Genomic DNA, 13,296 nt, shown 5'->3' with positions numbered 1-13,296 from the left:
TCACTTTCCATCTGTATGAAGAGCGCTGAGGGTGCAGTAGCCTTCCCTCCTTCCCTCTCAGCCCCATCCACTTCCACACCTTGCAGCAGGGTGCATTTGAATGTGTTTAGCCCTCAGGCTGTGCATAAGCTGTGGCGGTGTACGAAGGAGGCCCATGTCTTCATGATTGTGCAAAGTTGTTGAGAGTGTAGGGAACTGAACCAGTTTGATAGATGAACATTTTAGGCTATGCTTCTTACTGCAGCTATTAAATCCCGGCATCTCCACTAGATCTCAGGTTTTTCATGGGATATTGGTCTGAATGAGTTTATGCAATTACTTACTGTTCAGCTTGAAACAGCGAGACCCTGGCTCTGAGATATGATAGTAAAAATAAACAAGCAAACAACAAACCTGGGGTGGTTTGTCAATTTCGGAACCTTGCTTTTATTTGGGGGGTGGGGGCAGGGAAGTATCATGGTAACATTGTGGTTTTATGTCCACGTTTGGATATGTGTACCACACTTACAAATAATATTCAGCTTATTTAGACTCATTGGTAACTTGCAAAACAAAGTCCCACATTACAAAGGGAAGCAGTCAGAAGATAAAGTCCTAAACTATTGCTACTGTTAGTCTTAATACTTCTGAGCATGATCTTGCTTCATGAGGATATTATTCATGTCCATACAGTAAAACAACATTGCATAATGTATACCCATGAGGGGACAGAGCTAGGGTTGTGCAGCCAAAACTAACCTGAGGGTTCCTGTGTCTTAATATCTTGTCTGTGCTCTCCTTGCATAGGCTTTTGTCCATGTAAATCTGGAGAAGTGTGTTATACGCATTTGTAATCTATTTAGCTTTTTTAAAGTTATTCTGACTAATTATTACAGGTTTCTTTTGATGTCTCTGAATTTGTTGCAGTGCTTTCAGGGTTTCCCCTCTCATGCAATTAGATGGCCCCTAGACTTCATTATACAAGAAGCTCCTCAAGATTGGTAGCCTTGATACAGCCTGAGCTCTTGGCTCCCAAATGGGGATGAAGTGAATTTTGTTTGCTGCACATCATATTCTGATTTCCCAGGTCTGGTGGCATTTGCTAGCGCTTAAGGAGTCTCTTTAGATTAGCATCTGACAGCCACTTCTGATGTGCTGTGGCTTTTCTCTCAGCTTCAGGCCTGCTAAGGAGAGGGAGAGGTTTTGACATTGTGGATTAATTGTAGTCATTCCACTCCCTGAGTAACTTGGTCATTCAGGCCATTGCTGTCTTAACACCGCAGCTTTTGGTGTCCAGCACTCTGTCAGACTCACAATTCAAGCCTTTTAACTAGGTCATTCAGGCCATTGCTGTCTTAACACTGAAGCTGTCCAGCACTCTGTTAAACTCACAATTCAAGCCTTTTAACTAAAAGGGGTTTGTTTTAGCAGCAGATATTCTGCCTCAACCCTCTGGATCTATGCCGTGATTCAGTTAGCTGTAATTACTCATGGCTGTGTGTTTACCAGACCATATTGTACTACTATACTGTTTATACTTTGATTATCATAGTTGCTCTACTGCTAACCTATCTCTTGAAATAGTGGTTTCCTATTCATCTCTGTTCATGTTGTAGTAAATCTTTCCCATGTTTCACAGCTCTGTCCTGTGTACTCCTGTGTCTCTGTAAAACTGCCACATGTGTTTGTACACATGCATACCAATATTTGTTTTTCTGGTGGCTTTTCAACTTACCTCTACTCTTCATGTCACACTTCCCTGGCTTTCAGATTTAATCTAGATACATACACTGTTTCTGTTGCTGCTGCTGTTTTCCCTCCTTTTGCGCTCCTGTAGGGCTTTGTCCCTCAGCAGCCTTGCAGTGTGATCAGGGTTGTGGAGCTCTCAAACCCAATGTCCATATGACAGCAGGGTATGGCCCTTCAAAGAGTAAAATTGTGTTGACTGCCTCTCTTCATCTGAAATGCTACCCTGTCTTTTGCACTTTGTCATGTTAACGTCCCTCTGCTTTTTGTCAGAAGGTTATAAATGTCACTGCTGTAAGGAACCTGTGAGGAGACCTGAAGTTCAGCTCTCTAGTCTCTATGCCCCAGGGCAATCCCACCCTCCCAGCTCAGTACTAAAACTACTCTTTTTGCTTACGTGTTTGAGCAAGACTAGCAGAAACTATGTGTATATAGTCTGGTCCAGAGACTTCCCTGAATGTGTTTAATGTCTCCTTGATTACTTCGATTAGTGCCTTCCTGCTTAAGCAATCGGGAACATGTTTTTATTTGATAATTTATTATTAAAAGGTTAAATTAACGCAGTACCCCTTTTCTAGCTCTCTTAATGTTCATGTTATCTGTCTGTCACTCGAAAGTGGAAAGTGGCAGATTATCATGTCTCCTAAACCATATCAGTAGATGTTGATATCTATAACAAATATTATTAAAGTTACTTCCAAAAACTGTACCATTTCTACAGATGGGATCATATTTTCCCAATACCCAAGCGACAGTATTGCATTTTCTGCTTTTTCTAAAGGGGAAGGGAGAGTGAAACGATAAACTGTGGTACTGATCCTGAATTAGAGACTAGCACTGTCTTCCTTCCGTACTAATGTGTGCAAAGAACTGGTTAGAAAACAGTTAACATTTTGCAGCAATTCAATAAATATCTTTCTTCAGGGATATTCAATAATGTTGAAACTTTGAAACTTTCATGGTTGTTATCTAAAAAAAATCTCTTGAGAGAGACATAACAATTAAGTAAGTTACTTAAACGCATTTACTTTCCAAATTTAAGGTTAGAATCAGTAGGGACAAGGATCCCACAAGCACCCCCTAACTTGCACAGGCACAAAATTGCAAGTCTGTTCAAGGCATTCTACTCACCTGGTCAGAGCCAAGGCTATAGCTTTTAACTGTTGGGGCGGGGGGGGGGAGCCTCTCCTGGGAAAAGCATGTAAATGCTTCATAAAATTATAGGACGGTATATGTGAAAGGTGAAGAGGTCCCCTAGTCCGTCCTTCTGTCTCAAAGCAGGGTTGTACCTGTCTGTGTCAGCATGACAAACTCATTACAAGTATTATTTTGTTTTCAGTCCTCTAATGGACACGGAGAACAGATGATTTGTTTTATCTTTGTACAAGCTTTGTAAAGAGTGTTACGTTCCTGTTCATTAGTCTAAATAATTCTAATTCTTTCGGTCTTTCCTTGCTTGTTATGTGATTTAGCCACTGATCATTTTCATTGCTCTTGGCTGAAGTATTTGTTGTTAAAGCACATCTTTCTTGAAGCTGTGACCTAACTGCCACTGAGCAGAGCAGAGGGATTATTTCACGTGGCTGGCAAAGTATATTCCTGTTTGTACTTCTGGTGAAGTGCTTGTTGTCTTTGCAGCAACACAAGTCTAGTCACTTACGTTCAGCTTCTGACCCACAGGAATGTGCAGATCTCCAGCCTGGCCAGCTGTATTTGTGTGGTTTGTTCTGCTGTCAAACTTGTAGCCCTTTGCATTTGTCTTTACTGAATTCTATCTAGTTACCTTCAGGCCCTTTTTCAAATTTGCGAAGGTCTCCTGTAGTCCTTTGCAATAAGATGATATCTGTTCTGTTTGCTCATCCAGCTTGGTAACAAATACATTGACCACAAATAGACCCAGGAAAGACCTCAGTGGACTACCACTTGATCCCTTCTGTTGTGTTGATGCTGAACCACTGAGAGCTGCCCTCTGAATAGCTATCCAGCAAGTTTCCATCTACCTCATAGTAGTTTCATAGACCATTCTTTTCCCCAGCTTCCAGAGGACAATGATATGTGAGACAGGGCCAAAAAGTATTACTCAGATGAAGGTGTAATGCGTTCTCTGTTTCTCTCCTCTGCACAAGGATGCGCTGTATCAATTCAGTTTTGTTCTATTGCAGTTTTGGCAAGTCAGTGGTCCATGTTTGTAAGCATGCATCATTGTTTGTTCCAGTATTTCCTGAAAACTGAAGTGAAAGACAAAAAAATTGTATGGTCCTCTAATCCTTCCCTCTCCTTTAGCTGTTTGTCTCTTCCGGAACAAAATAGAAGTTCTTGTCTTTGGTCTCCCAGTTTCCTGAAGGTAGGGAAGACACAGTGATCATCAGTCCTGGGAAGCTAGGAAGGAAAACAGGGTGAGAATATGATGGGAGACATCTCAACCTGTGTTTTGGATTATCTTTTAGAGACTCTAGCTAAGATACTGCTCTCTCCTTCCCCTTCTCTTTTTAAGCGGTGCAAAGAGGTGATGCAGTGTCACCTCCCCACAGGCATCACATGGCAGTGCAGGAACAGCTGGTCCAGACCCCTGGATTGTGTTGATTATAGCGAGATACTAATGCTGTATAAGAAGTTTGAAAGCAGGATTCTGGCTTACTCTGTTTTCTTTGGCTAGTCCCCCTGCCCCCCCATCAAGTCATGTTCTTTAATTGCTGGTATAGCTCTTACAGAACTGTGTCACTCTATGGTTTCTGAATTCTGGTCCAAACGTTTTTGATGTGGGACTCTGGGGGTCCACACTGTCCACCCAAAATTACTAAGAGTTAATTTCAGGACAACTGTAATACAATAAGATGGAGAATGCCCTTCTTCCTCTTTTTGTCGCAAAATACACCTGTGTCTTACAATTCCTGCCTAAGTAATCAACTATGCAAGCATTCAGTCTGAGATCACTAACATTTTGTGGGACTATCACAGGGGTGTAATTCAATCAGTCATCCCTTAGGATATAATCTGTGTTTGGGTTTCCTCTTCAGCTTTAACAGTTCTGATTGAAGAGATAGGGTTTTTGTTTTCAGTCAGTCGTACAATAGTCATTCCACATGCAGCTTGGCAACCCTTCCTCTTCAGAAAGTGTCTCAGGATCACCAGACCCTTCTTCAACAGAAAGCATTGCAGAAAAAAGTAGCATTTGCATAATACTTACCTGTGGCAGCACAGAGGCTAAGAAATGCCGTTTTAATTTTCATTTCCATTCTGGTGAAGCGGGTGCATCAGTGTGTAGTGGTGAAAGATATGGGAGTGAAGAAAGACTGTAGAAAAACAGAGCAATAACAACAACCTTTTGAAAGCCCAAACCATGTGTTTTACTAAATCGACATATGTGCTGTCAACAGAAAGCCCAAGCACAGCAGACTGCGTGTAAGTGTGTTTTGGAGGAGTGAGCATGACTGAAAGAAAGTGTAGAAGTACCCTTCACAAAATCCTGCAGCAGATGGCCAAGAGAAGAGCAGGATTTGTTTTCAGTGGGATAGATAGAGTGCTGGAGGGGGAGATAAAAAGTAAGCTACTCAGTGAAGTGTAAGTGCTTATTGTGCTTTATGCATTAGTGTTTGAAGAACTTGGGTGTTGAGCTGACTTAGAAGTTTGTTAATGGTTTGAAAAGTGCAGATCTTTGTGGTAGTGATGAATCAGCCAAATAACTATCTTTATTAGTTATTTTATTAAGCATGACTTCAAAGGAGCCTACTTGGAACTTTTTTAAAAAACGTGGTAGGCATGCAAAAAAAATATACCACAGCAAAACTTTTAACATATCACACACCATAATTCCATGATTTCTGTGCTTCTGGTAATTCCCCATGTGGATAAAAATGCAATAGTACATGAGTTTTGTAGCTATTTACATATCTTTCCTTCCATCTTGCTTCTCTCCCTTCGGTCTCTCTCCCTAAATCCCTCCCACTATCTGCTGGGTTGAAGGATGTTAGAAGAGGTTAATATTCTGTGGACTATTTTAAAATAAATTGAATAAATTGCGTAAAACTTCTTGATGGATATCTGCAGTTTCATTGCAAGGATTTTTGTTTGGCTTCAGGGTTTTTTTTAAGATAGAACACATAGATGATAAGCTGTTCTGGCATATTTCTAAAGAGGAGGATCTTAAATTTTACGTGTTTTCTAGTGCTGCAAGAGAGACTGCAGACTGTGTCACACTGCATCAAATCCACCTTGCAAAACAGCAAGCTCCAGGTAGCCTCTCGACTTCAGAAACACAGCATGCATGAGGCTGGATTTGATGCCAGGTGATGCCCTCATACATGTGGATCCACATCATGCCAAATTGCAGTAGGGGTAAATGCAGTCAGTGTGGAGCAGGGTGGAGATTTCGGTGCATGTCGTGCCTGCAAAGCAGATGCTTGTTTTAAAGAAAAGCTAGAGCGGGTTAAGAAAAATATATGCACAGCATTTTCTAAAGTGAATGGCAGCATCATTGAAGATGTGTTTGTCCTTGTGCAAAGCTTATTTCAGAGACCCTGTCAAAGCTATTCTTAATTTATAACCTGTGGAAGTGTTGGCTACGGCACTTAAGATGCCCCAGTGCTACTGAACTGAGTGTCAGGCTGCTTGGCAGATGTTATAGATGTCTGTGATTGATCGGTACAGATCAAATTGGGTACACCTGATGAGCCTGGTCTTCTGTTCTCTCACTGTTTATTGTCTCTTCCCCTTCAAGACCTTTTTGTCTGATGTGTTTTGGGATGGAAGAGCAGTGGGATGATGGGGGATTCAGGCAGGACTGTGCATCAGTCCCGTGCAGGTTAGTTTGTTTAGCAGCCAGAGTGTTTCCGAAACAATCAAAACGTAATAAAAAAAAACCAATCTGCTGAAGGTTAAAGAAAAGGTTTTAAGTATAATCTGGGATCTTCACGGGAAGATTTTTGTTTGTTTTTCTTCTTTCAAATATTTCACAGCAGCAAAGTTGCATAGTGTCAACAGATATGAAGGATCCAGTCTAACCTCTAATTTTCCTTATCTAGTAATCCTCAGGGGGATAGATACAATGTTCTGTAAAGCACATCTTTCCCGATAAAGTTAATTAAAATGTATCAGCAAGTTAGAGACACAAGTTGAAGATGTTTTAAATTAAAAGCTATCTGGATGCCACCAGGTTTCATTTCCTTGCAGTGAGAGCTTGTCATATGGCAGGGGGGTTTCAGTGGATGTCTGAGTTTTGAGCTGCACCTGAATGCAGCCATGCTTTGGTAAAGATGATGAGGAAGTAGTGCGCTGTTGCTGGAGTGGATGGAGAGCACCAGCGCAAGGGCAAGCTTTTTGAGGAAGCCATCTTGTGATACTGAATCTGTCTAAATGTCCTCTTGCAAAACTCCTCTGGGAAGACTTGGCTTTGGAGAAGACTTCAGAATATTTCTGAAGGGGTTGAAATGTCAGCCAGTTTTGTTTGGAAGGAATTCAGATATCTATGTTGATCCTTCCGGCTCTGTCAGATGCTTCAGATGCCTTCAGGTTTTGCGACATGTAGACCCTGGCAGGGTGATCTAATTTTTCGTTTCCTTTCAATTGTGCAATTGCTTGTACCCCTTAATGGCTCCTGTAACGATACACTGATCGTATTACGGTGCGTTCTGGAAGTAAGTTAGTGCATGTACTGATGGTACAGTATTGTGTTCTGTCTGCTTTAATATATCTAATGTGGTGACTTCCTCCTGTGCAGCAGGCATCGGAGCAGCACAAGAACTCTGTCACTGAGGGGATACTAAAATAGTTTTCCCAAATCTAGAAATCCAAACAAAGTAGCAGAATGTATCTGCTCCAGCTATTTATGGTGTTTACTTACCTTCTAATGCTGTCTGAAAGGTGAAATTCAGGGTGAGGCTTGAAAAGATCTGGGTTTTAATCCTGTCTGGCCACTGTCCTGCTGGCTGTCTTGCCATGAAGTTGGTTCCATCAGTAAGGTCTGGGTAATGAAGACAAATTTCTAATGCAATTTTTTGCCTGCTAAAAGTGTTCAGGGAATTGTTTGTCTGAAGCCAAAATGGAGCTTTAATTTGCTTCTCATCCTATTCTCTAAGTACAATACTTTGATAATGACTATTAGTTTGATTATTTTATTTGTCACCATTTAAGTTCCCTCAGAGCACTATTTACATGCCTATTTCTCTTCCTTGCATCAACAGTTTTACAGAAGCAACAGTTAAAAAAAAAAAAAGGATCTTATCTGTGCAAGGCCTGCAATGTATAATGCTTTTCAGACAGAAGCTCTTAAATTCTGTTGGTGTGAAATATAGTTCTACATTTATAAAGAGCTGCCAGGCGATAATCCAGGCTTGTCTTGTGGAATTGAAACATAACAGAGTTTGGGGAACGCATGGCAGCTGTGCAGGTTGGGTATACGCAGCACAAAAGGAGCTAGTGTTTGGTTGCATGTTAATGATTGAAAATCTGAGTATGTTCTCTACATGCGATGATGTTAATGTAAGACTACTTATGGCTAAGCATATGTATCTGTTCTTCCAGACCCCTCTCCGTATTTATCTGCTTTTGCTGAAAACTTACTTATATCCCCACAACTCTGTAATAATTTAAATAATTTATATATACCAATTAGCTGTCTGAAAGATGCTAAAAGACATTCATTTCACCAACCCTGAAATTGTATGTCCTTCAGAATTAAATCAAAGCATTCTGCAATATTAACACCATTATAAAATTTCTAAGGTAGTTAATAGCATAGAAAATGGATTCTGTATGCAACACTCTGCATTTGTGGAGTACAGAACCACTTTGAAATTCAGAGTACACACAGAGGCTTCATCCCTCTTGAATTCCACATGTCGTCTCCAGAGCACTCTCTACCTCATAAAGTCCCGATTTTGTTGAGAGGTGCCAGAGAGCATCAGCTGGGGGTAGTGCTGGTCATAACCGAGCTGCATCTGACACTGTGTAGTAAAGTTGGGACAAAGCTATCCAGCTAGTTTATTCCCAAATTCTACAGCTTTCTTAACCATAAAGCTCCCCATTGATTACTGAGATGGAAAAGAATGGGATCAGCTTCATAAAATAATCACGAGAGCTGCAAATTGTCAGTGCACCACTGGCCAAAGTGAGGATGTGGGTAAAAGGGAGATGAACAAACATATGTCGTATTGTCTCCAAGTACTCTCCCACCTCAAAAGCTTTTCATCTTAAGGATTTCCTGTATCAAAGATGTTATCCTCAACAAGCTTCTCTTTCATTGTTGTGAGAGAAAACAATTATTTCCTCAAAGAAGCGAGCAGCTTGGCTGGCCTCCTGAAGGACAGCAGCAGCAAAAGACCCATAATTAGAAGAAGTGTAAGTAGTGGTTCAGGTTCTGCTGCATTTGCTTCAAGCGTTGTGAAGATCATAGTGCACAGCACAAAGTTAAGTGGAGCCCAGTGCCGTTTGTCCTATTAGGAGCTGTAGAAGTTGAAAGAACATAGAAGTAGCTGACTTAGGCATGAATATATCTTTTTGAATGCTGTTTAATTGAAGTTGTTTAGCATGAAACCTTTTTGTTTAATATGAAATCTTGGAGGAAGGATTTGGCTTAGTTCAGTCAAGGATATGGGATACAGAGGGAGCTAAAGGAAAAGTGTTCCCATGACACTTCCATCTGAACGGTTTGGAGTTGTTCTCTGCACTTCTAATGAAATCTCTAGAGTCCCTATTTTGTGTTTTATCCTTGTAGATTCTGGGAAAAAATTCTAACCGTAACCAGCTATGAATGGTGTTTCCCCCTTTCCTAGAGACTTAGCTAGTGTCTTCCTTTTTGTAATATGTGTAACAACTCGTACCAGTACTACGTGACAGGTTTGGGCTATCTCTGTCTGTGTCAGTAGTCACATCTGGACTGCATGGTGGACTAAATACAAACATCTCGTTTTAATTATGAAAAAGAATTAGGAAATTAAAAGTGGTTTATCGTAGAGAATGTTAGGATCCAGGCTGATTGTGGTGATTAATGGATGTCATTTGCAACAATCTAAATACAGTCCTGCTTTCCATGTAATCATTGTGTCGTGCTGTAGTATCATGCACCAAGATTCATAACAATGCAGTGATTTTCTTTTTCTTTTTTTTTTTTTCAAGACCACCTGTACTTCAAACAGTCTACTGCCAGCTTTTTCAGTTGCGATGTTGCTGAAATTCATATTCAGGGTCCATACTTGATTTTTTTATTTATCTATTGTGAACCTGAGCAGTTTTCCATAGGGAAAAAGTGAACGAGAATGATTACTTCAGGAACAAAAATATAAAACCATGGAAATCCTGTCTAGTGAGTTTTGGTTATTAATTTATAACTCAGCTGCAGGTTTAGTTCCCAGTGAAGTTTGGCAGCTTATCTTTCAGTCTTAGAAGGTGACCCTATAGGCAAGTTCAATAATACAAAGCTCTGGCTAGCTGCTGTCTAGCCGAACGAGAAACCAGCTGGTTTTTTCAGTCTGAGTTGCATCCTATAGTGTATTTTGGCTTTTATAAATATACTGTGACCTGAATTTTATACATTAAAAAGGTCAAGATGAATAAACTTGTGCCAAGGTTTCCCTGCTCCTTGAGGCCACGCAGCAGGCTGGGCACACCACAGTACAGACTGAACAGCAAAATCTTCTTGCAGAGCCTGTCTGACAAGGCGATACAAAGATCTGAGCTTACAGACACCTAGCATTCATGATCAATTCAGCATGTGAAGCAAATAATTTTTCTTAATCAAGTGCAAAAGTTTTTCCATTGTAATATAACTGAAGCTGAGTGCTGTAAATCTTTCTGAAATCTTACATAATTAATATAGCTGTTGCGCTGAGGACTTTAAATATGTGTATATTACTTGCACTAAAGCTGTTCACCAAATGCTAAAGTTCAGATGACCAAAGCACCCACAAAAACTAAATACAGCTGGGTATCGAAAAGAAAATGCACATGGTAAGAACTTGTAATATTTTGTAAGTGAGATGGCATCACTGCCTGCCTTACTTAGCTGGGCGAGAGAGATACCCTGCTCTCAGCTATCCGTGGTGCAGGTTTTAGTATGCAAGTGACTGTACAGTCTCCCCATAACTGAATTTCTCGATGTGTTTTGTTTCTTCAGTTCTGCCAATGCATTGCAAATGGAAATGCAGAGTACACACATTTCTAGACGTTACTGGAATTATTTTCCTTTGTGAGCTGGGCTCCTTGTATCTCCAAGGAACAAGTAACTGGGAGGTTAGTTATGCTTAAAGAGCTGACCGCTCACCTGTGTGATGACCAGCAAAAGTCTCTAAACTAGGCCTAAAAAATTCTGCCACTCAGGAAGAAATCCTAATCAGCCAAAATTGCTGCCTGTTAATTGCTGCACATATTAGCATATGTGGAGAAGAAAATGCTCCTTCCGGGTATACAACTGAAATGCAAAGATGAGAAGAAAACTTGTCTCTTGTTTTTATGTCAGAATGTAGCAGAAAGAACAGATAATATTTTGGGATTTAACAAAAAATCTTTCTTTTTCCTCTTGCATCTAGCCCCTTCTTTTTTGTATTTTTAAGTGATATTATGAGATTCTTTCAACCAATTTCATTAGAGTTAATTCCTCCTCTCCTTGGGCAGCTGCAGCTTTATGTACCAATTTTTTATTATACCCAGAAGCTTTCTGCCTGCTAATAAATAATAGTGGTAAATTTTTATATGAAATAAGCGTGGTTTCTTATTGCAGCAGAAAGGAAAATAAGTCTCTTATTTTTTTTTTTTTTTAACTCTCCATGCATCTTTAAATTATAGAAATTAAATAGTGTGAAAACAGCATTCATTTTAAAGAGACGTGGCCAGGTTAAAAGAATAAAGTTCTTTGACTTATGCCATTAATAACTTAGATCATCATTACACAAAAGGTGTTTGGAATCTTGTAAAGAGATTATTTTAATAATTCTCAGTACAGTCTGTAAAGATCAGTCAGGTGTGCTTTCTGTTCTCATTCCTGAAGTGAGTTCCCGTGAGCAGTATCAGCCTCCGCAGTGCCTCTGAGAGCAGGCGAACAGTCCCGAAGCAATGTGTGCAGTAGTGGCAGTAGATTTACCCTTATCTGCAGTGGAAGGGAGAGAGGGAAGGGGAGGGGGCATAAAGGCAGGAGGAACAAGAAGCATGTGAGCTGAGGCTGACAATTTGAACTAAGAGCCTACCTGGGTTTTGAGACTGCGTTCCTGTACTGGCCCCAGGGCAGTCTTTGAGATGGCTTTGCTCTGGGTATATGTTAAAACTTGCTCATCTTTTTCACTGATTTGCCAAATTATCGCAGACACATTGTTATTAGTAAGTCTGAAAATCAGAGTTGTGGTCCAGCTTCTTGCATTGTTGCTGAACCACTTCTCACTGACATGAAGTATGACTTGTCTAAATACTAACCTGCCTGTGTTTGCCTGATTGTCTCCCTGCTTTCAAAAACTCGCAAGGACCACAAGAGGGCTATTCTAACATGCCGTGTTTTGAAATCCAGAATCATTTCACTTGGCTTCAATAAATTTACTGTTGTAAGGGGAGACATTTCTTTTGACTGAAGAACATCCTTGAGAATTTCAGGGTATGGCTGCTTTTCTTGGAAGAAATTGAGTTAGAGAAGCTCATAATTGGAAAGGGATAGCTATTTAAATAGTCAGTATAAATGGAACACAGTTAACATTACCTTAATCCCTCTCCCATGGTTCTTAAATCTACACATGGGAACCTCGAATTGAGGATGCATGTCTAAATGATCTTAATTAAGTTCTAATTAATTTAACTACTTAAAGAGTTAATCCTTTCTCTCTTAAAATGAGATTTCACAATGCGGAAAGAGTAAAACATTTCATTTGTCCATTTGATGTCCACCGCGCTTCCTGACAACAATACTTAATGGTCCATGATCCCACCCAGCAGCAGGACTGGGAAGCAAAGCAGCCACTCGTGGTGCCTGCAGGTGATGAGGGGCTGTGGCTGTCCCCACAGCACTGAGCTGTGTTCTCTGTGGCTCTGTTGCAGTGCCATGCACATGCATGCTGCTCTGCCTGAGTGCCTGTCTGACTGGGTGGGGTTTTTTTAGGCACAAATAGTAGAAGAGAAAGGTGAAGCTTCCAGACCTGTCCCTAAGGCCAGGAGGGGCAGGTGCCCTCTCCCTGCACCTCTGGGCTGGTACGGCTGCCCCCGGGGCGGGGGGTGGGCTCCCAGCTGCTGGGGCAGGGCTGGGCACACTCGGGCTCCAGCTGCAGAGGCTCCCTTCATGTGTCTTTGTGTGTGCAAAGCTCTAACTCTCCTTTTTTTCTGTTATTCTGGGATTAGGCCAAAGCTTTGTAAATTTCTTATAGGTGATTAAACGGGGAATTGAAATTACAAGATGAAATCTGAAGTATTCGGAAAGGGAAATTTTCCTTTTTTATTCTTCACATGCTGCAGTTAAACTATTTCAAGCTAAATGTTTCTTCCTCCCCAAAAAATAGGAAGAAGCATGTGCACAGACAGGTCAAGTTTTCACTAGGTAGATCCTAGACTGGAAGTTCCTGTCAGCACAAAGGTTGTGGGTCTTGGTTACCTCTTCCCTTTGTC

At 40.8% G+C, this 13,296-nt stretch overlaps 1 protein-coding gene across 4 annotated transcripts in view; it reads left to right on the top strand.

Moving 5' to 3' along the window:
• Positions 1 to 13,296, top strand: part of KCNIP1 (Kv channel interacting protein 1) — a 281,825-nt gene that overhangs the window by 229,414 nt on the left and 39,115 nt on the right. The window contains exon 2 of one of the 4 annotated variants that reach the window (XM_009880734.1): positions 1,999 to 2,001. The exons of the other annotated variants lie outside the window; for them this stretch is intronic. The gene's annotated coding sequence lies outside the window, so the exon portion shown is untranslated. The remainder of the gene's footprint in view (positions 1 to 1,998; positions 2,002 to 13,296) is intronic. 4 annotated transcript variants of the gene reach the window in all.

Source organism: Charadrius vociferus, unplaced genomic scaffold (genome assembly GCF_000708025.1).
Source record: "Charadrius vociferus isolate BGI_N301 unplaced genomic scaffold, ASM70802v2 scaffold822, whole genome shotgun sequence".
Lineage (NCBI taxonomy): Eukaryota > Metazoa > Chordata > Aves > Charadriiformes > Charadriidae > Charadrius > Charadrius vociferus.
This window is presented reverse-complemented; position numbering and strand designations above follow the sequence as displayed.